Here is a 21995-nt window from a genome sequence, read left to right as displayed (position 1 = left end):
CCCCACTGTCTCCGTCATTGGTATCATCACGGAGGGGGTTTCTGACTACACTGAGTCTATGCTAATCCTATAACAGGGGTGCTCAACCCCCACGATACAGCTCCATGTCAAGCAGCCTGCAGGGCTCCCCACAGGTCTGGAAATTTGGTGGAACCCACCCCACTATATAATCACTAGAGCTGCCAAACTATTTGAAAGACACAGATTTCCTAAAGAAACTAGGTACCACTGAAATGCTTCCAGCAAACATCATATACATTACTATGGATGTCGCATCTCTGTACACCAACATCCCCCATGAGGAAAGATTACAAGCCTTAAGAAATATTATCCCCCATGATGACACTGCTCGTTTCCATCGCACCCACCTTTGTCCTCACACATGAGCATTTCAGATTTGGAGACTCCTTATGCCTACAAACAGCATGATCATGCTCCCCACCTGCCATATGCCAAGGTATTTGTGACAGACCTTGAAGTTTGCTTCCTCCACAGCTGCCCTCTCACCACCCTGGTACACTTAAAAGGTGCAATGATATCCTCATATGGACACATGGGAAAGAATTTCTAGAGAAACTCCACTAGGACTTGGTAGCAATTTCCACCTCTAAATCAAGCTGACTTTTGTATATTCCACCAAGAATATTCATTTCCTGGAAACCACTGTGAAGCTTTACAGTAGTCACATCACAGCCACACTGCACCAGAAACCAACCGACTGCTACAGCTACCTCCATACCACCAGCTTTCATCCAAGCACACCACTAGAAGCATCATCTGCAGCACTGGTTCTCAACTAAGGTGCCACAATCCCCTTCTGGGGGGGGGGGTCATGACATAAATGCAGGTAGGTTGAATTGCCCCACCCACCTCATGTGGAAATAGATTGGGAAAGCAGCTGCAGTTAGAGCCCATGCTCTTTTCATGCGTCTTCCCTGTATGCACCTCCCAGAAACAGAGGCACACCAATCTGACAAAATGTCCCATGCCCCTGTTTCTGGGAGGAGTATGTGGGGTCAGACCAAAAAACTGTGGCAAGGGCATATGCTCCAACCCCAATCCTTTACATGGTTTGGTCAAAGAGGTCAGGCTGAACTGGAGCAGCCCTTTACACTGCTTGTATGGATGAGCCAGACTGGGTGGAAGCAGCCCTTTACAACACCTGGCTTGAAGGAACTGGTCAGGGTACCCCTCCAAAAAAAAGCTGAGAACTACAGGTGCCAGCAGGTAGATAGCCAACTAACTTTAATAGCCACAAGCAAAAGGTAACTTATAAATGGATCAATATTGGAATAGCCAAAGGTTTCAAGTAGAGACCTACAGCAAATCTGTTCCAAGTCCAGTTCTGTTCAGTCTGTTTTATTAATGATTACTGTGCCACAATAGAGCTTCCTGAGCAAATTTTCAGATGGCATGAAGTAGGAAAGGATTACAAACATGCTGAAGGACAGGATTAGAATTCAGAAAGATTATGATGAATTGAAAAGGCGGGGTATAGATGACAGGATAAAGTTCAGTGAAGACCAACTCAAGTTACCATAAGAAGGAAAAATCAAACTCAGATACAGAATAGGTGATAACTGGCTAGGTGACAGCACTGCTGAGAAGGATCTTTGGATCCCATACCAGTACTTGGATGCAACAGTAAAAAAGATAAATGTGGGTTTTTTGGGCTGCATCAGCTGGTGTATTTGGTGCAGGACAAAGGAGATGATGGTACAGTTCTAATAGGTACTGATTAGGCCTCATCTAGAGCACTGTATGCAGTTCTGGGCTCTGCATTTTAAAAAGGACTAGGAGACACTTCAGCCTGAAAAAGAGAAGGCTGAGAGGCAACTTGGTAGCAGCCTTACTAAGCATCAGGGGAGTACATCAAGGGTTCAATGAACAACTGGTCACCAGAGCCCCCTTGGAGAAAACCAGGAATAATGGCCACAAACTCCTGGAAGACCATTTCAGGCTTAACAGTAGGAAAAACTTCTTCACAGTTAGGGTGTCCAAACTGTGGAATAAACTCCCTCCAGAGATGCTACAATCACCTACCCTGGAAATCTTCAAGAGGAGACTGGATGGTCACCTTGCTGGGGTCACCTGATCCCAGTTGTCTTTCCTGCTTAGTGAAGGGGGGGCTGGACCCAATGAGCTTGTGAGGTCCTTTGCAGCCTCTTACAATCTATCAGTCTATGAATTTATGCTGGTTGCTCCTCCAGATAATTGCAAATGCAAATGGACTTCCTTAGGATATGTTCCAATGCAATTTCAGGTACTGAATTCACGCTAATTGGTTTGCAATTTCCTGTATCCTCCTTTTTGCATTTTTGCAGAGGCAGTATATTGGCCCTTTTCCAGTCCTCTGGAAACTTGCAGCTGATTGCGTGTCTCCCCATAAATATAATCACTAAAGCAGTGCTTCCCAAACTTTCTCAGCATGCCCCCATCTATGGCTCCATGTCCTCAGCATGGCCCCTCACTCCCAACCCACAGCCCCCTACCCTCACAACCCCATCTGGGGTTGCAACCCACAGTTGGGGTGGGGGGGAGAAAAAAAAAATCGCTGCACTTAAGGCTTCTAGATCCATTTTATCACTTCCTCCAGTACTCTAGGATGCTTAGTCCTCCCTAATTCTAACGTATTAAAAAGACACACTTTAATCCTAGTCTTCAGTTTTTTATTTTTTCAGTTTCTTTGCTGACACTCATAAGAAATTTTTAGCTTTACTGAGCCCAGGATCTCTCTGACACCTGCAGTGCTGCAACTCATCAGGTCCTGCTGACTTGAATTTGTTCAAACCAATCTGAACATTTCTTGTTATCTCAACCTTCACCTTTACTGTCTATAGATTTTTTTTTATTTTTTTTATTTTATTAACCATCTGGTTGCAGCTTTTTTTTTCTTTTTTTTTTTTGGACCAAGGCAAAAGTAGCTGTTGGGTAATTCTGCCTTTCTTGCAACAGTTGTGTCATACTTCCGTAGCACTACAGGGGCCACGCATGTCTGTCCATTCAACGTTTGTAGCACCACAAATGGCATTTGCCTGAGGGCCAATGGTTTGGTCCACTGTCTTAGGGACTAGGTCAGGTATTGGGTGACTTTCTGAAAGAAGCATGTCAATTTTAGGCTTCACTTTGCCCACAGCTATGACTAGTCGAGAAAATACAAAATGTTCTCAGCTACCAGCTACCCCACATCTTAAAAGTCTCTATAAGATACAGGAATGTGGTGCACAGAGCCGCAATCATGCCTCAGAGGAGGAAGAGAGAGAACAACATATGGAAAAAGGACATTTGATGTAAAAATGCACTGCAGGTGTCAGGCAGGTTCTTGGGCTCAGTAAAGTCAGTGGCATAACGAGGACAGGGAGACCAGGGCACTTGCCCCAGGTACTGACTTAAAGTAAAGTAAAGGGGCATTGGAAAAAAGGACAGCTGCTGCTGCAGCCACAGAAATCAGTCACATCAACAACCAAAAGCTGCCCTGTTCATGGTACTTGCCCCAAGCACTTAGTCAAATAATTTTTCTTTCAGTTTACTTGCTCACACTCATAAGAAATTAACTAAAGGCTAGGATTAAGATTTTATTTAAAAACATTAAGAATATCTAAATATTAACTACTCACTGAACATGGTATCGTTCCCTCACCTCCACTGAAGCAGTTTCAATTTTCTAACATTTAACAATTACTGTACATATACTAAGAATGAACAAAAATATCACACAAGAATCTTCCCTGCAAGGAAGGAGTAAGCCAGTGCTGTTAGCTGCTGCAGAAATTAAATTTTTTTAGCACTTATAACAAACACTATTAAAGGCAGCCCTCCAAAAATCTTTATGTTGTCATCTTCAGTCTCCACAGCACAGTGGTCCAAAGACTCTGCTACTGCTCTTTTTCCCCTCAAAGCCTGAGCAGAACTGAACACTTATTTCACTGCCATTCACAGACAACTGTAAGAGAGAAAGTAGAGTGATTTGGGCATAATTATCCTCATAACTGAGAGGTCTGTAGACCTCAGTGAAACTAGGAACAGCATAATCAAACTGCCTCTCTTCAAATAAAGATGGACAACAGTATTTACACTTGTGAACTGTTCAGATAAAGACTTATCACGTTTGATAAAGTATCTAACCTATTTGTTCATGCCGAATGAACACCACTTAACAAGAGAATGGACATCTTCCACAAACTTAGTCAACGATAAGTTCTGAAATGTTAGTTTTTCTCTTACTAAAGAAATTATCCAAGTTTGACACAATCTCTCTACAGTACCAACAGCAAAAATGTTTTTCATCTTTCTGATATTTCCACTTCTTCCAGCCAAGAGGACAAAGTCGTTTTGGTATAAAGAATTACATCAGCTAATAGAACAGGAGTGGACAAAATGCGGTTTGCAGGCTGAATTCGGACCACCAAGCCATTCTATCCAGCCCGCGGGCTGCTAACAAATTTAGAAAATTATTAATTTATCTGCCCCTGGCTGCCTGTCATGAGGCCCTCAATGGCATACCAAAACTCAGGAAGCAGCCCCAAAATAACTGCCCACCCCTGTAACAGAAGAATCACAACAGGCCCTGACACATTAAGACATTCCTAAACCTATTTTCTAAATACAAAATTGTCTCGGGTCACACAACACAAACCAGTTTAAATGGTGATTTATGCTTGAAGGTGGCAGACCTACAAGTCTTTTAAAATGATTTAAAGCCATGTGGCATAGTTCAGAAGTGTTATCTGGAAAGTCGAGTACCATTTTGAACCAGATCACAGTGAACTGATTCATGTTACTTGTGGACACCAAACATTCCATAACGTGGAGCTGATCAGCCCTCCAAGCAACGCCACCCTACTGCTTCCCTCCTTCTCCCCCTCCCTTTTGTTGGCACTTCTTAAAATCCAGTGAGCTCTCTTGTTCATTAAATGCTCACTTCCTGACAACCAGGTGTGTTCTCACCCCCTACTCAACCAAAGTCCTTCATCATGACTTCTCCACCTGCTGGGAACCCGAAAGTGTGGGTCTAAGCCAGGGTGAGGCAAAGTCTGGCCTGCAGACCAAATCAGGCCTGTAGCAGACTCCATTTCTCAGTAGGCCCTGCCCGTGTTGCTGGGGCTAGTTTCCATGGAGGCCCCAGGAGCAGCAGGCCATGCCAGCATAGGGCCACCATTTCCATGGTGACAGTCCCAGCAACACTAGCAGGGCATGCAGCTGGGCAGGGAGCTGCTTCAGGGCTGGGGGTCTCACAGCGGTGACAGCGTGGAGTGTGCACGCAACCGACTGGTTCTGTGGCAGCTCCAGACCATTGTCACCACTGCAAAATATCAGCCCCGCCACAGAGCGCCTCCCTGCCCAGCCATGTGCCCTGCCAGTGCTGCTAGAGCTGGTCTCCATGGAAACCCTGGCCCTGCATTGTCACCACAATGCCGCTACTGAGATCTCTATGGAAACTAGCCACAGCAATGTGGGAAGCCAACCACCACCTGGATCTGCCATTTTGCCCACCCCTGGTCTGAACAATACTCTTTGCCCATACCCAGACAAGCACACTTTACTTAGCTGCAGGGTATTGCACTTTATTGAAATCATGTTCCAGAGAATAAAAAGAAGAAAAATGGAAACACCTGCATAAGCCTAAGGACCCTCCTCCCCCAAAGCATTGGTCCAAAGACCACCCTTCTCCCCCTCCCCTGACATGCTTCATAGACATCAGGGCTTGAAGGGACCTCATGAGATCATCAGGTCTAAGCCCCTGCCCAAGGGGCAGGAAGTCAGCTGGGCTGGGTGTTCACTCCCACTCCATCATGTCAGAGCCACAGCACTTCACACAGTTGTGAACCAGGTCCCAATCAGAGTCATTTGAGAACAGTTCAATTTTTGTGTGTGTCCTTACTCGCAAAAGTAAGGTTTTTTTCCTTGAGCTAGAACAACACATATATCCTTCTCTAAATGAAATCTGGCTTCTTGTCAATAAGCAAAATCACTGCTGGAAGCATCAGTTTTCTGAAGACACATACACACTCATGTGCATGTCCTATTCCAAATTAACATCTTGTCAAGACTTAGTGGATTCTTTCTTGGGAATTAAGAGTTACAAGCAACTAAAAAAGGTCCTTTGTTTCAAATTGCAAGCACACAGGTGAGAGCAGTATCATAAGGAGAAAGTTTCCTGACTTCTAGAAAGCTCTTGCCTTATTCTACCATGGAGAACAAAGTTCTTTCAAAAAATCAAGACTTCAGTGATACAGATACTTTTTGTAATAATGTACTTAATAAAATGAGTTGATTCATAAACACATCTATCAGTTACATGATTATGAAACGAAAGAACACAAGGCAATTTTCACTCACTCTTAAAATGGCTTCCCTATAGCACAAAAGAAAATTGAGACTTCCATCATTGTGTCCTTCCTTTAAAAGGCTTTGGAGAAATCACTTTGCTTTTAAAAGCCTTCATTTAAAAAACATACAGCTCCACTCTGGAAAAAACATCATTATGGATGAGTTGGAACCTGTTAGGGACTGTCATTGTTTTTTTTTGTTTGGGGGGGGGGGTGTTGTTTATAAAGGTTTTAGCCCTTTTGATTGAAAAGATAACCCCTCCAACTAAAAGGTCTGAATGGCAGCAGTCCCGACTTCCTTCACGAAAGAAATCTCACTCATATGTATAACAAAGAGACTTACAAATGAGAGAACCTCAGGATACGTGTCCCGTCTTGGGGCAAATCAGGACTCGTAGTAGAGATGATATCTTTTATTAAACCAACAAGATTTGTGCAAAAAAAAAAAAAAAAAAAAAAAAAAAAAAGTCTTTCACTGCAAGCTTTAAAGGCACAAACATCCTTCATCAGGCATTGGAGAAAAGATTGTAAAAGTTCTCCTGGGTAGAAATGAAAGTTCATATTTCATAGGCTTTCACAGGAGTCAATAGATGGAAAACTCCTCTGGGCAAATCAGTTCACAGCTGGTATGGAGTCTCTCACCCTCCTGCGAGGTTCTGCGATGATGAAAAATTACCTTGAAACAAAAAGGCAGGAGCAGGATCTCAGGTGGTCACAGTTGTTCCCTGCTTGGGGATACCTGTCCCATCTTATGTAACTCTTCAATATACATATGAGTGATACATCTTTCATGTATATAATTCTCCACCAGGATACAAGCCAGTCACCAGCTTGCAGGGCCTAGGAAGTAATTTTCTCTATGGGTGGGTTACTGCATAGTTACCAGACATAAGATTTACATTCACAAAAAATCCTGTAAAACATGCACACAGTTATGCTCTAAAAAAAATGAGCAAATATCTGTGTTAAACAGAAATATGCACCTTAAACTTCATTGTACAATCTTCAAAAAACTTTCAGAATACTAAAAGCCCCATAAAATTACTTTAGTAATCTATACAATTAAAATTTTGTTAAAAACCACACTTCTGTATAATTTAGGCTATCCTAAAATATGCCTTTTTACTCGCTTGCACAGTAATTTGATTCATAACATATAGCTAGCACTTCTTTCACATTTTCCAGTTAGTTTGTGGCACTTCTTAGTCAGGATGAATTTGTATACTGAGAAAGATTTCAGGTCCAGAGGGATTCCAGGACAAAACTTGAAAATTGAGACCAACATACTGATACTTGTTCTTTGAGTTCAGTCCAGCACCATACCAGTAACCTGTCACAGGTACGACTGCTTCATATCCAGAGTTCCTTTTCAAGTTATTGCAGCTTGTCTTTGTGATTTGTTGGGCTCTCGCATGCAGCAAAGCCAAGTTTTTCTTTGACCTCCTTGACTGGGTCAGGGGAATCACGTACCAAGAGGCTCCATGTCTTACATTTCTTGTTCACTTTTAGTATAGCAGAAAAGTGTGCCCCAAACATTGCAAGATCCATTCTGATTATAGGGCAACATTTATGCAGCCCTACCAGAGGCTGCCTGACCGGCATCAAAACTGCTAATGAGCCTCAAAACAATAAGCATAAAACAGCCAAAGTTCCCCACTGGGTCAGTATAGGCTCAGATGGAACAGACACGTCAGGCAGAAACTCTTCTGTGTAATGTTAAACCCTCAATGACACCTTTACAAACATTTTTTTCCACACCTGAAGTGTTAAGAGTTGACAGCTGGAAACACATGTCTAAACTGTTCAGAAACCCCACTGATGCCATGTACCAACCAGGTGAAGTGCAGTAGGGTGTGGAAAGAATACTTGAAGTACTGTTGCCACTTTCAGCATATAGGCTGCAGCATCTGAAAGTAGAAGACATAATTTCTCTTCATTGCTGGCAGTAGATTTAAGCCATAGTAAATGTAAATCATTCATAAAGCGTGCTATTGTTGCACGATTTGTCCTCTCCAATACTTTTGAAGTCAAAAGGTGAGGTATGGCAGGTTCAACAGTGAGTTTCCCAACCATCAAATTGCCTACATAATAAATCGCACATCTTCTACTGCCTCATCTGCAGCAACCCAAACATGACTTTCCCCAGTATCACTATGAATCTCCTCAATTACAGACAGAATTGTAAAACTAATGGCAAAAAAAGTTCCCCCCACCTCACTAATTAATATGGTGCATGTTGATTTAAATATTATTTTTCCAGGAAAACATGAAAAAGTGGGTTAATTAGCATATTCCAAAGAATGCATGCATACCACAGCTCTATGGGGATCAGCAGCAAAACGATTAGGCTCTACAGAACAAGACTTTTGTCCAAGAAGAACTTGTATGCTAACTTTTCCTTGGCTTTGTAGCTAAATGGTTGCTAGCCTTCACTCATCTCTGGAGCTGGAATTTTTTCCTCACATAGAACCTGCTTCCCACATGGTTGACCAAAAAAAAAAAAAAAAAAAAAAAAAAAAACCAAACCAAAACCCCCCCCCACAAAAACAAAAATAAAAGTAATTTTACCTTCAGTTGTAAAGTCAGTATCAGCTGCAATCTACTGCTGTAGTAGTACACTTTCATTAGAGATTTGCCTTCTGGTGCTATTAACAGAAAACAGCCATCACTAATTCAAAGCTCTCAAATAACTTCAGGTTAATAAAAACAAATCTTCATGTAAAATAGTATAGTACATTCACTACTAGGGCAATCTGTCTCACTAACAGAAATTCCTGCTGTAGTAGAAACACATGCAGCATCAGATGTACCTAAGACTGCAGTTACATAAATGTTTCTGGGGACCTGAACACTTGAAAGGCTTAAAAGGAGAAATGCAACCTCTGCTTGAGAACTCCAAAAGGAACAGAAACCTGAACAGCCTAAGGAGAAGTGAGATGGGATCAAAGTAGAATGACACAACAGGCAAGCCTAGAGAGGCTTAATGTGCATTACATACTGTTCAATATTCGGGGGTTTTCAGCTAAGAATGACCAGCCGTAGTTTAATGAAATATAAAACAAACTGTTAGGATCCCACATGCATTAGAAGCAGGCATAATGAAGTTACTTTAAAAAAGAAAAAAAACACAACTTGAAAAAATACCACATTTTTGTTCAAAATGAAAACAGACCTTAGCATATACTGGTATTAATAAATAAATTCCTCAAATATGCAGCTATAGGCACTATAAAGCATCTCTCTCTGAAACTGTGCAAACGAACAGTCAAAATTCTGATATCCTGCACTCCAAATAAGTAAGTGTATATGCGTGTGTGTTAAATTTATTTTATTTAAATAAATAAAATGCACACACACTCCTCGGACTTAAGACAGGTTTCAGGAACCAATTGTGTTGCAAGTCAAAACACTGCAACTTGGCACCAATTTTCTCATAAGAAACAACGTTATAAATGGCGGATTGGTTCCTGAACCAAGGCGCAATAGCCTATTTTCACCAAAAATAACCCAGAATGTTGTACTCAATCAATTATAGATGAGTAATACCGCTACATTAATGTATTTATATTGGAAATAACAATCGTATTGTTTTGGAAGGACTTCTTTGAGGTAACTTTGCTGGACTTTGTGAAGGGCTCTTGGCTGGAGTCTTGGCTGAACGTTTTGTCTGGAGTCTCTCTTTAAGAAAGCAGACAAGTGTCCAAGGAAGTTTGGACAGATGTTCTCCAGGGAGATGGGCAACTCAGCGAACTTATTCGCTGGTGTGGCATCACATCAGATCAAGCACTGTAAAATCGAAACTGACATCAGAAAGTTGAAACAGGGTGTCGATTTATAAATCTTCTAAGTGTGAAATGTTTTAACTCAAAACGTTGCAAGTCAAGGACTGTATGTGCACGTGTAATTGGATACATCAGAAATCGGCCCCATGTGACAGATAAATATCCGTGTGTGCGCACAGCCACAGTGCAGCACGCAGACAGCATGGAGCACACCCTAGCAGCTTGGAGAGCTGTGTGCAATTGGCAAGTCCATTGTGGTGGAAAGAAAAGGGGACCAGGAGGAGAAAAACAGGCACTGAGGGGGTAGGTCAACACCCCCCCACACAGCGAGAGAGGGAGTAGGGCAGGTGCTCCCCAGCCAGAGCAGGCACTGGATAGAGATGCAGCTTGTCCAGAGGGTGTGAGCGGAAGGGGGCAGGGCACAGCCCTGGCTCAACTCCCACCTCCACTCACACACCAGGAAGAGCCGGGGCTGTGCCAGGCAGGCAGCAGTGGCACTGGAAGGTTGGGAGGGGGGGCTACGGTGAAGTCTGGGGTGGCTGCAGCCCCCCCTTAGCCTTCTCCCAGCCCTGCCCCCAGCCACCGAGCCCATCCCCCACCAAGAGGAACCCAGTGCAGCTCCAACTCCCACTGGCAGCTGCAGCCTGCCTGTCCTGCCCCACAGAGATGCAGGGGGCACACGCCCCCCCGCCACACACCCTTCCAGGGTGCATGCAGCGGCAGGCACCGCCCCCCCACCAGACAAGCCCCAGCTCCATCCTGTGCCCTGCCCCACTTGACAGGGCAGCACCTGCCCTAGCCCCTGATGCACTCCCAACATCCCTGCAGTGAGGGAGATCTGCCCCCCCAGACTTACCAGCCACATGCAGTTGTAAAATCAGATTAGTAATCAGCCAATATGCCTCCTTAACAATCAGGCTATCAGTATCAGCCCCCAAAATCTCTAATCGGTACACCAAGGCAAGGGACATATATATGCACATCTAATAATTACTAACTATCCAGTATTTTGCACCTTCCTCTGAAGCAACAAATAATGGATTGCTGTAGAGATCAAACAAATCTTAACCTTACATAGCAATTGTTCTGCTTTTAAAACATGGGAAAGAGAAAGAGAAGAATTGCCAAGGAATTATCAAGGGGAATAATTCAAGAAGGATGCCAAGAAGCTTGAGAGAGTACAGAGGAGATCCCCGTGCACGGTCAGAGGGCAAGCAAATAGACCTTATGAAAAGAGGCTGAGAGCCATGGGACTCTTCAGCCTGGAAAAGCCCAGGCTCAGTGGGGGACCTGGTGACTGCTTATAAGTACATGAGGGGTGTACATCAGGACCTGGAAGAACAGCTGTTCACCAGAGCGCCCCAAGGAAAAACAAGGACCAATGGTAATAAACTCCTCAAAGACTATTTTAGGCTGGACATAAGAAAAACATTTCTTTACTGCCTGAGTCCAAGACCTGGAATAGACTCCCTCCAGAAGCAGTGCAGGCACCTACTCTGGACTCCTTCAAGAAACGCTTGGCAGCTTATCCTGCTGGGATACTTTGACCCTAGCTGACTTCCTGCCTTTGGGGCGGGCTGGACTTGATGATCTTTGAGGTCCCTTCCAGCCCTAACATCTATGAAACCTATTATAGTTATTTAGCATTCAGTACCAGTTCTCAAAAAAATTCTGATACTTGACCATAGGATTAAAGTCCATCAGACTCGCATACTAAGGGTGCGCCAATATATCAGTTGGCTATCAGATTAGCACCGATAAGAGGAAAAATGATGTTATTGGCTACTGGCTTTTTTTGGTTGTTGTAGTAGATAACTATGGCCATGTGCCCAGAGCAAGCATAGTCCATCCCCAACAACCTGTTGCCAGCCCAAACGTGCAGAAGACTACAAGTCACAGCGAGCAGTGGGAGAGGGAGGGGACACCAGGGAGTGGTCACAGGGTGCCATGCTCAGCAAAGGGACAGTTACCGGTTCCTGCTGCTGCTGCCACAGCAACATCACGTGTGCAGCAGGGGCCTGAGTGCCAGGGCTGCCATAAACATTGGACTGAACACAGGTGGAGTAAGGCGAGGGACATTTCAGGCACTGGGTGCTTTTGCAAAAAGTGGCTATCCCCAGTGGCCGCAGGAGCTCAGCTGCATGTGGCCTACCAATGCCAAGGCAATGACGTTCTCTGAAACTCTAACCGTGCCCAGCAGTGCTGTCCATGCAAGGGTCTGCCCCACCCACACAGGATGGTAGCATGGGCTGTGCAGGGAGCAGGGCCGCAGGCAGGAACCACAGGCAATGGGGCTGCCCATAACATACGCTGAAATAAGACTATCACTGCCTTCCTCAAAGGGCAAAGTAGGCAGGAGGCATGTGTTCATGCACATGCAAAAACAAACAAAAAAATTAACTCATTTTATTTTAAAAATAAAATAAATAAAGGTTTAAATCAGTAGTAATCATGCAAGGCATTTTAAACTAATTGGATTGGCATTGACTGATATGGTTGGCTAATCATTGGCTATCAGTATCTGCCAAGGAAGTCTTTATTGGTGTACCCCTATCACATACATATACTTTACTGAGACATTAAAAAAATTTAACAAAGCCTGGATAAGAGCATTTTATATAGTCATTTTTAACCAAACTTGAAGATTTAGCTGAAAGTTTGAAAAGTCTGTATACTTGGACTTTGGAGGAAGGAAAAATTTTCAAACATTAACCAAACAAAAAGCTATGGAGTTCCTTGAGCATTTTACCCATAATGGGTGCCATTTTGTTTGACTCTCCATAAAATAAATTAAAAAAGCCTCGCAAATCCAAGAATGATTTCAAGCCCATATCTTTTCCTAGGTTTAACATTTGAATATTTTAGTCAACAGGAACCATCTTTCAAGCCTACATAAAGAAGTCTTTGATGAGTTTTACATAAATCGATGTAACATGAGCCTTTCATAAGCTTCCTCTAACTATCTGTTTTTGCAATTGCCTGTACAATATATACAAGACACTGCTCTCAATTTTCAACTACTACCCCAACATACTGCTCTTACAGAAATGTACTGAAACAGTTATAGAAACAGACATTGCATAGTTAAATGAGCTTTGACACAAATCTGAGTTCTTGAAAAGTTGCAGATCAGGTTCTAGACTTTTTTAATGCAGCTAAGTATCTGGGCACTGCAAATTTGGGCAAAATCCAACATATTTATTCGAATACTATATTTGTCCCATCCTCTTCATGTTGGTAAGGAAGAATGAAAAAAAAAAAGATCCCAAAAATACTAGTTACCACAGCAAGGGTTCAGCATAGCCAAGTGAGGGCCCTAGGTGGAAGGGAGGAGTCCTCTCCTCAGCATCACTAAGGCTGCATGCACACATTCAAATTAGCTGGAAAGTTTTTCTACCACGCAAACATGCAGGAGAACTTATCTTTTCAAGCATCTCTGGGTATGTAATTGATGAGCCTCTGAATTGCAGAGGGCTGCAGTGCTGCCACTGCATAAACAGGGGGCCCCTTGTGCACGTATCTCACAGAAATCATAGACACATAAGGCTAGAAGGGACTACCAGAGGTCATCTACTTCAGTGCCCTACCTAAGGCAGCACCATCCCATCATCCTGGAGGGGACCAGGGGGCGAGGGGGGGCAACATGGAGCAAAGCATCCCTGGATGCTGGAAAACTGAGCTTCGGCTTCTCTCAAAAGAAAACATGTACAGACATTCACTCACACAGGAAAAACTGTTCTAGGAGCATTTTAGCCTTCATGGTTCCCTGAGTAATTTTTTCTTCTGGCAGCAGCCACTTTTGCTTTGGTGTAGAAAATCCTGAACCCCCATATACTCTCTCAGGAGGAATAATATCTGTACATGGCCTTAATCTCAAAGTATACCTTCAGAACTACAATTTTACTGCTCAGCAGGCATAACAGGGTTACTTATAACCACCTGTAACCCTGAAGGGTGAGTTCTGCCTCTTCCCCTAAGCCAGGGCTGGGTAAAATGCAGTCCGTGGGCCAGATATCGCCTGCCATGCCATTCTATCCGGCCCATGCAGCCCCTAAAAAAAATTTAGAAAATTAATATTTGTCTGCCCCTGGCTGTCCACCATGTGGCCCTCGATGGCTTGCCAGAATTCAGTAAGCAACCCTCTGCCCAAAGCAATTGCCTGCCCCTGCCCTAAACTATGCTGCTTTCACAGCCCAAGGCAGCCATTAGAGAAATATATTACATGTTTCAACTCCAGTGCAGAAGATTGCCTTCCCACTAATAACACACACCTCAATTTTGGAAGGCTGATTTGAGTAAACTGAGGATTTGGTATGCGAGTAAAAATGATATACTTAGAAGCTGGAACCCAAGATTGCACAATGTTCACAAAGAGAATCTTATTTTTAAACCCCAAACTATTTCTAAATCAAAATCAGGCAGGGGAAAGAAAACAGCAACAAAAAAAATAAATAAATAAATAAAAAAGAAAAATTATTTTTAAACCTAGAATCATAGAAAATAAGAAGTAGGAGGGACCTCAGGAGGTCATCTAGTCCACCCCCCCTGCTCAAAGCAGGACCATCCCCAACTAAATCATCCCAGCCAAGACTAACTGGGTCTTGAAAACCTCCAAAGATGGAGATTCCAGTCTCTCTGAGCAACCTATTCCAGCGCTTTACTACCCTTCTTGTGAGAAAGTTTTTCCTAATATCCAACCTAAAACTTCCCTTGTTACAACTTGAGACCATTGCTCCTTGTTCTGTCATCTGCCACCACTGACAATGGTCTAGCTCCGTCCTCTTTCAACATACCCCCCCCCTTCAGGCAGTTAAAAGCTACTTAAAAACAAAAAACAAACAAAAAAACAAACAAACACACACCTCAGTCTTTTCTTCAACAAACTAAATAAGCTGCTTCCTCAGCCTCTCCTCAGAAGTCATGTGCCCCAGCTCCCTAACTATTTTTGTTGCCTTCTGCTGGATTATCTCCAATCTGTCCACATCCTTTCTGTAATGGGGGGTGGGGGGAACTGGACTAAGTACTCCAGTTGTGGTTTCATCAGAGCCAAATAAAGGGGAAGAATCACTTCCCTCCATCTGCTGGCAAAGCTCCTGCTAACACAGCCCAGCATGCCGTTAGCCTTCTTGGCAACAAGAGCACACCATTTGTCATATTCAGCTTACCATCTACTGCAGGGGCAGTCAATTATTCATTTCAGGTGGAGGGCCACCTACCCAGTTTTGGCAAGTTGTTGAGGGCTGCATGGGTAGCCCCGCCCCTTGACAGGTGCCCCACCTCCTGGTCACCATCTTGGGAACAATGTCTCAGAGCCAGCATTGGTGGCAGGGCACAGGCTGGCAGGAGTCTGTAGAGCCAGGCTGAGCGGCACCAGCAGGGAGAGGGGGGAGCTGGCCTGGCTCCATAGAGCCCTTGCCAGCCGGGACCCTGTACTCCTGCCACCCTGCTCTGGGCCCTGCCGACGGTGGCCCCAGGACACCAATGTGGGCCCCATGCACCCCGCTTACTCCCAGCGCCCCCCAGCCCCACGGTACAGGCTGGGGCCAGCGCACTACCCTGACCCCCTACTCCCTGTCAGGGAAGTAACTGGTGCCAAGTGCGGGGAAAAAGTGGCTCCGCCACCACCCTGTGGCTAGCACACCCTGCTGCAGCTGCTCGCAGCCCACACAGGGATGTTTTGAGCAGGCACAGGCAGCCCCACATATGCTATGAGTGGCTGCAGTGCAGGGCACCAGACACAGGGCAGGGGAGGGGCTGCTTTTCCCCACACTCAGCACCAGCTTGTAACCTGCCCTCACAGCCAGCCTGGGCCCTGCGCCACGACAGCAGCAGCTGAGGCCCCCCCACTTGCTGCACCAGGCAGTGTTTGCCACTGCCGCCTCTGTGCTGCCCAGCGTGCGAGCTCCGGGCAGGCAGCAGCGGCAAATACTGCCTGGCACAGCAAGTGGGGGGCGGGGGGGAGACACAGTTGCTGCCACTGCAGCACAGCCTCAACAGGCAAGCCCAGAGCCAGCATGAGGCCCAGGCTGCCTGTGGGGGTGGGTTACAAGCTGGTGCTGAGTGCAGGGGAAAAGCGGCCCCCTCCCCTGCCCCATGGCCAGTGCCCCACACTGCAGTTACTCGCAGCCCACATGGGGCTGCCTGTGCCTGCTCAGGACAGCCCCGCACAGGCTGCGACTGGCTGCAGCAGTGAGCACCAGGCACAGGGCAGGGGAGGGGCAGCTTTTCCCCTCCCCCACACTCAGCTTCTCCCCAGGCCGCCTTCCCCCGGACTCCTTCCCTGCCCATGGTCCTCCCCTGCCCTTACCTGAGTTTATAGTGCTGGTGCAGCCACATGGCCCCAGGCCAGAAGCCCCTGCTGGGGCTTCCAGCTGGGGAAATGGGGCCAGGCAGACCCTGCTGTTGGGGGGCTTCCCCTGGGTCCTACTGCCAATGGTTACTGTCATTTTTGACAGGAACCAAAAGACAGATAAATATTAAATTTTTAAAATTTCTTTAGGGACCCCGCAGGCCGGACAGAATGGCCTTGTGGGCCAAAGCCAGCCCATGCACCGTATTTTGCCCACCCCGATCTACTGTAACCTGTATGTCCTTTTCTGCAGAGCTGCTGCTTAGCCAGTTGATCCTCAGCCTGTACTAGTGCATGGGACTGTTCAGTCCTAAGGGCAGGACTTGCATTTGCCCTTACTGAACATCATGAAATTTCTTTTGGTCCTAACCTCCACCATCTCCGAGTCTCCCCGAATCGTAGCACTAACCACCAGTGTATTTACTACTCCCTTAGCCTGCTATCATCCGCAAGCATGCTAAGGGTGCACTCCATCACATCATCCGGGTTACTGATGAAGATATTGAACAAAACCAGCCCCAGAACCAATCCCCAAAGCACTCCACTTGATACTAGCCGCCAACTAGACAAAAATCGAGCCATTGATTACTACTCTTTGAGCCCAAAGAGCCAGCCAGTTTCCTATCCACTGTACAGCCCATTCATCAAACCCATACTTCCTTCACTGGCTTGTGAGAATGTTGTGGGACAGTGGCTCTCAGGCTTTGTTTGTACCAGGCTGTCACAGGGCACTTAAGCACCTTGTGGCTGAAATGGAAGTGACCCGGGAGAGACCCCTAGTGGTGAGAAGGGGGAGGCTCGGCTGCCGGTCACCAGGGCAGCACAGGTGCAGGTTGCCAGGACAACCAGCGAATACCGGCTGAGGGAAGGGGCAGGGCTTGACTCTTCTTAAGCCCAGGACTGAGGCCAGAGAGTCAGTTTCCCTGCTAGCAGCTGAAGAGGGAGCTCTGCTGGAGTAAGCAGAGCAGACAAGCCTGATGGCCTGAGCAGCTTCTGCTTGATGGTACCGGGTAGAGGAAACCCTGGTAGGGATATGAACGATGGTTAGCCAGTTGGCTTAGAATTTATGTTGTAGCCCAGGAGCTTGAGGTTTTCTATTTTTTAACTGTATAAGACTGGAGGACAGGGTGAGGCTATAAGGGGTTGGAGGAGGCCTCATGGGGGCTCCACGGTAGCATGGAGACCCAGCACCAGAGAGGGTGCAGTGTTTAGGGGTGTATCGACCCCGGCCCCAGCGTGGGCATGAGCGCGGAGAAGAGGCCCCAGTGCGGGCGGCAGCTGTGGGAGAAGCCAGGGAGCGCCTGTGAGGGCACAGGCAGAGAGTGTCCATGAGGGCACGGGCAATGGAGAGAGATGAGCCCGGGGACCTGCGAGGGCCCGGGCGACTGTGAGGAGCCCAGTGTGGGCATGGTTGCGGATAAGGCCCCAGTGCACATCTGGGAGGGCGCAGGCAGTTGAGACAAGTCAGGGGGCATCCATGAAGGCGCAGGCCATTACGTGATGGCGCCAAGGGAAGATCTGACCAGACAACGTCCGGTACACCTGCAAGGCTTGGGGCGTGGTATAGGGATGGTAGGAGCCACGCATAGCCCCCGAGGCTTTAGTGCACCGTGTCATCTAACGCAGGGCACGGACTGGCACATCTCAGGGCAAAGAAGATAAAAAGGCAGCCTCCCTTTAACAATATTAACATCAAAGATGTGGCGGGCGAGATAGTGATGGTGCATTGAAACCGATTTGGCACGGTAAGGGGCACTAGGGGAGTTCACGGCAGCCCTAGGTCCCGCCCTGTCACACAGGCCCAACTGTAAATATCAGTGGCCAGTCCCAACCCAGAACCCCTCACTCCCAACCTGCTACCCACTACCCCAGGCCCCAGCTCCCCCATGTGTAGGGTGGGGGGGGGCAGGGTGTGTGTGTGTGGAATATGGGGGGCCCCAAACAGTCCTAAGCACTCCTTGCAGGTTGGAACTCTGCCAGCCCACAAGAGAAAAGCTATGGTTTCCCACGTTTTCCTCCTTTAAAGAAGGACCTATTTTTAAAAGTTTGTTCATGACCCTTTCATATATTTTTGCAACCCACTTTTAGGCCATGACCCACTGGTTGAGACATGCTGTTGTGGTAGACTGTATCAAGAGCGCTCTTAAGTCAAAAAGACATACAAAAAACTAGAACTCTTAGTTCCAAAATGATACCTTTTGTTAGGCCAATTGGAACATGGCAAGAAAACTGTCCTTTTCTGCAGGCTTTCAGGATCAAAGGCACTTTCGGAAAAGTGTAGATGGTACAAGATGGTAAACAGTCCCTATACGTAGGAAATAAACTTCATTTTTGCACACAGGGAGCGGAAGATGGAAGGCTGTCCCTCTAGGTCCATGAGAGAGTGAGCTGTGTTGAATAGCTCTTTGACATGTTTATCAGGTAGAATTCCTTTCCTGCAGATATCAGATAGCAGGCAGGGAAGTAGAAAAACTTCCTTGTTGTTCTGCAACAAAGTTTAAAATCCATAATCAGCTAAAATTTGGCATCTTCCATGTTTCAGGGGTGTATTTGTTAGCTGCGTTGGTTTGAGACAAAAAGACATACAAAAAATCTAGAATTCTTGGTTCCAAAATGATACTTTTTATTATTTTATTACCTTAAGTCAAGGTATTTGATGTCCACTGCTCTCCCTGCATCCACAAAGCCAGTGTCATGATGGAAAAACAATCAGGTTGGTCAGGTATCACTTGCCCCTGGTGAATCCATGCTGACTGTTCCACACCACCTTTGTTTCAAAGTGCTTAGAAATGGATTCCTTGAGGACCTGCTCCCTGATTTTGCCAAGGACTGAGGTAAGGCTGACAAGTCTGTATTTCCCTGGATTCTCCTTCTTCCCTTTCTTAAAGATGGGTACTATTTTTGCCCTTTTCCAATCGTCCAGAACTCCTGATCACCATGAGTTTTCAAAGATGATGGCCAGCCCCATGGACTTGTATACATCCAACTTTTCTAAATATTCCCTGACCTGTTCTTTTGCCACCATTGGCTGCTCACCTCCTGCCCAAACTGTACTGCCAGGTGCAGCAGTCTACGGGGATGACCCTGCCTGTGAAAAATTGGGGTAAAAAAGGAAGAGAGTACTTCAAGCCTTTCTACATTATCACCTGCCACTATTTATCTCCCCCATTCAGTAAAGAACCCATACTTTCCCTGATCTTCCTTTTCTTGCTGACACTTGCAGAAACCTTTCTTGTTACCCTTCACATCTCTTGCTAGCTGCAATCCCAATGGTGCTTTAGCCTTTCTAATTTTATCCCCACATGCCCAAGCAACACTTTTATACTCCTTCACTTAATCTTCCTTCTCATGTTTCAACTCACTGAAGAGTCCCTGCTAAGCCAAGCTGGTCTTCTGCCATACTTGCTAGTTTTTGTGTGTGTCGGAACTGTTCGTTTGTACGTCATCAGTAATGTTTCTTCAAAGTACAGCCAGGTCTCCTGGACTCCCATCCTCTTCAGACTTGCCTCCCAGGGGGATCCTGGCCATCAGTTCCCTGAGCAAGTCAAAAGCCTGCTTTTCTGAAGTCCAGGCTCCTTACTCTGCTGCTCTCCTTCTTTCCTTTCCTCAGGATCCTCAACGCAATAATCTTATAGTCACTGCTGCCTAAGTTGCAATCCATTTTTACATTCCCCACCAATTCTTCCCTGTTTGCAAGCAGCAAGTCAGGAAAAACATGGCCCCTAGTTGGCCTCTTCAACGCTTGCACCAGAAAATTGTCCACTCTCTTAGAACTTCCCGAACTGCCTATACACTGCCATATTACCCTCCCAGCAGATGCCAGGGTGGCTGAAATTCCCCATGATCAGGAAACTTCTGCTAGCTGTTTGGAAAAAAACAAAACAAACACACCTCATCTACCTGGTATGATGTTTACAGCAGACATCCACCAAGACACCTCCCTTGTTGCTGACTACTCTAGCCCTAACCCAGACCTGTTAAAAGTCTCTATCTCGAGTTTCATATTGGAACTTTAAGCAATCATACAGAGCAATTTGACATGAAGCACAAGTCTTCCTCCTCCTCTTCCCCATCTGTCCTTCCAGAAAAGTTTATACCCGTCCACAACAGTACTCCAGTCATGTGAGCTCTCCCACCAAGCCTGTTATTCCAGTCAAGTCATATTTCCATGACTGTGACAACTTCCAAATCTTTCTGCTAGTTTCCCAGGCTCTGTGCATTCGTGTACAGGAGACCCAAGGTAACTAGATGGTTGCCCTACTTTCTCAGGAAGAATTACTTCCATGCAGTCAATCAATCTCCAGAAAGTTTGTTTTAGTTGTCTTCTAGAACCTCCCCATGGTTCACAGTTAAATGACATAATCCATTAGAGCAATATATTAACAGCAGAGAATTGAGCTCACTTGTTTTACTTAGCTACTATAAAAGTCTCTAAAAAGTTAAAACTCAAACTATTCTGTATTCATTAAATTTGAGGAGATTTAAACAAAAAAAAAAAAAAGCTTGGTTGATACAGGATCCTGCAGTTGGTAAACTAGGTTTTATGACTTTGTAAGCAACAGAATATTTTATTTTGCTAGTAAACTGTGTCTATTTTCCAGTCAAGATTATGGCGAAGTATTATTTGTTGCAAAGTAGTTATTTAAAGTATTTAAACTCTACGCTAAATTCAGATATCAGGTTATTGAACAATATCCACCATTCTGGCAATACTGTATTTTTATAAAATAAGAACCATTTACAAGTTAAGCAATACACAAGAGCAGTTTGCAGAGCGAATATCATTTTGGGTCAAACTCCATTTTGAGAGGACAGCATCAAAGTAACTGTTGCCTAAGAGTCACTGTCACTGTAAACAAGAGAAATTCCCCACAAGACATTTCACTGAACAGAAAGCCTTCAGTTGGAAGCACGTTGGTTTTTACTTCCAAATAAGCGCAGAGCAAGTTGCCACCTAAAAGGGTAGTATTTACTGCTCAAGCAGTACAAAAGTGTTATTAGTCAAATCAGAACTCAGTGCTCAAAGTATCAAGTAATTTAGTATAAAATGTAACTTTTCTAATCTGTTATGGTTTATCTACATCACGGTAGGCAGCTTCTTTGGCTGGAGTGCCGAATGCCTACCTCGGCAGGTGCTGACATGGCAGAAAAACAAAATAAGGGTAAGGGGTACATGGCAGGATGCCCTGCTTGTGTCCTCTGCCCCCTACTCAAAGCTTCTGCCCCCCAGCCCTACTGTCCCTTCGCCCCTGCCCCCCCAGCCCTGCTGCCCCTGCTCTGGGTAGCTGCTGGAGCTGAGGCTGTTCCCAGCAGGGCTTGCAGTGTCCCAGCTGCCTGCTGGGAGCAGGCTGGGATCCCAGCTGGCAGCAGCTCCCCAGAGCCAGGGCTGGCTGCAGCCGGGAGACTCCAAACAGCCGTATCAGGCTCCGCACCAGCACATGCAGGCACACCTCGGAGAAGGTGATGGGGACGGGGCCTGAAGCAGCACAGCCCTGGTCTCTCCCTTGCTCCCAGCACAGAGGTGATGAGACCGGC

The 21995-nt window shown here is 45.7% G+C and overlaps 1 protein-coding gene across 7 annotated transcripts in view; it reads right to left on the bottom strand.

Moving 5' to 3' along the window:
- The window catches only part of PCGF3 (polycomb group ring finger 3), a 208785-nt gene that overhangs the window by 153385 nt on the left and 33405 nt on the right, over nt 1–21995 (bottom strand). For 2 of the 7 annotated variants that reach the window (XM_090039016.1, XM_090039020.1), the window contains exons 2-3: nt 8898–8974; nt 8088–8236 (exon numbers count right to left, since the gene is read on the bottom strand). The exons of 2 other annotated variants lie outside the window; for them this stretch is intronic. The gene's annotated coding sequence lies outside the window, so the exon portion shown is untranslated. Of the gene's footprint in view, nt 1–6339; nt 8237–8897; nt 8975–21995 lie in introns of all 7 variants that reach the window. 3 more of the 7 variants (XM_090039017.1, XM_090039021.1, XM_090039019.1) reach the window with 2 other exon arrangements.

Source organism: Crocodylus siamensis, chromosome 3 (genome assembly GCF_052110815.1).
Source record: "Crocodylus siamensis isolate JL-2025a chromosome 3, ASM5211081v1, whole genome shotgun sequence".
In the NCBI taxonomy this organism is placed as follows: Eukaryota; Metazoa; Chordata; order Crocodylia; family Crocodylidae; genus Crocodylus; species Crocodylus siamensis.
Note: the sequence above shows the minus strand (reverse complement) of the source record. Positions and strands in the feature narration are given on the sequence as shown.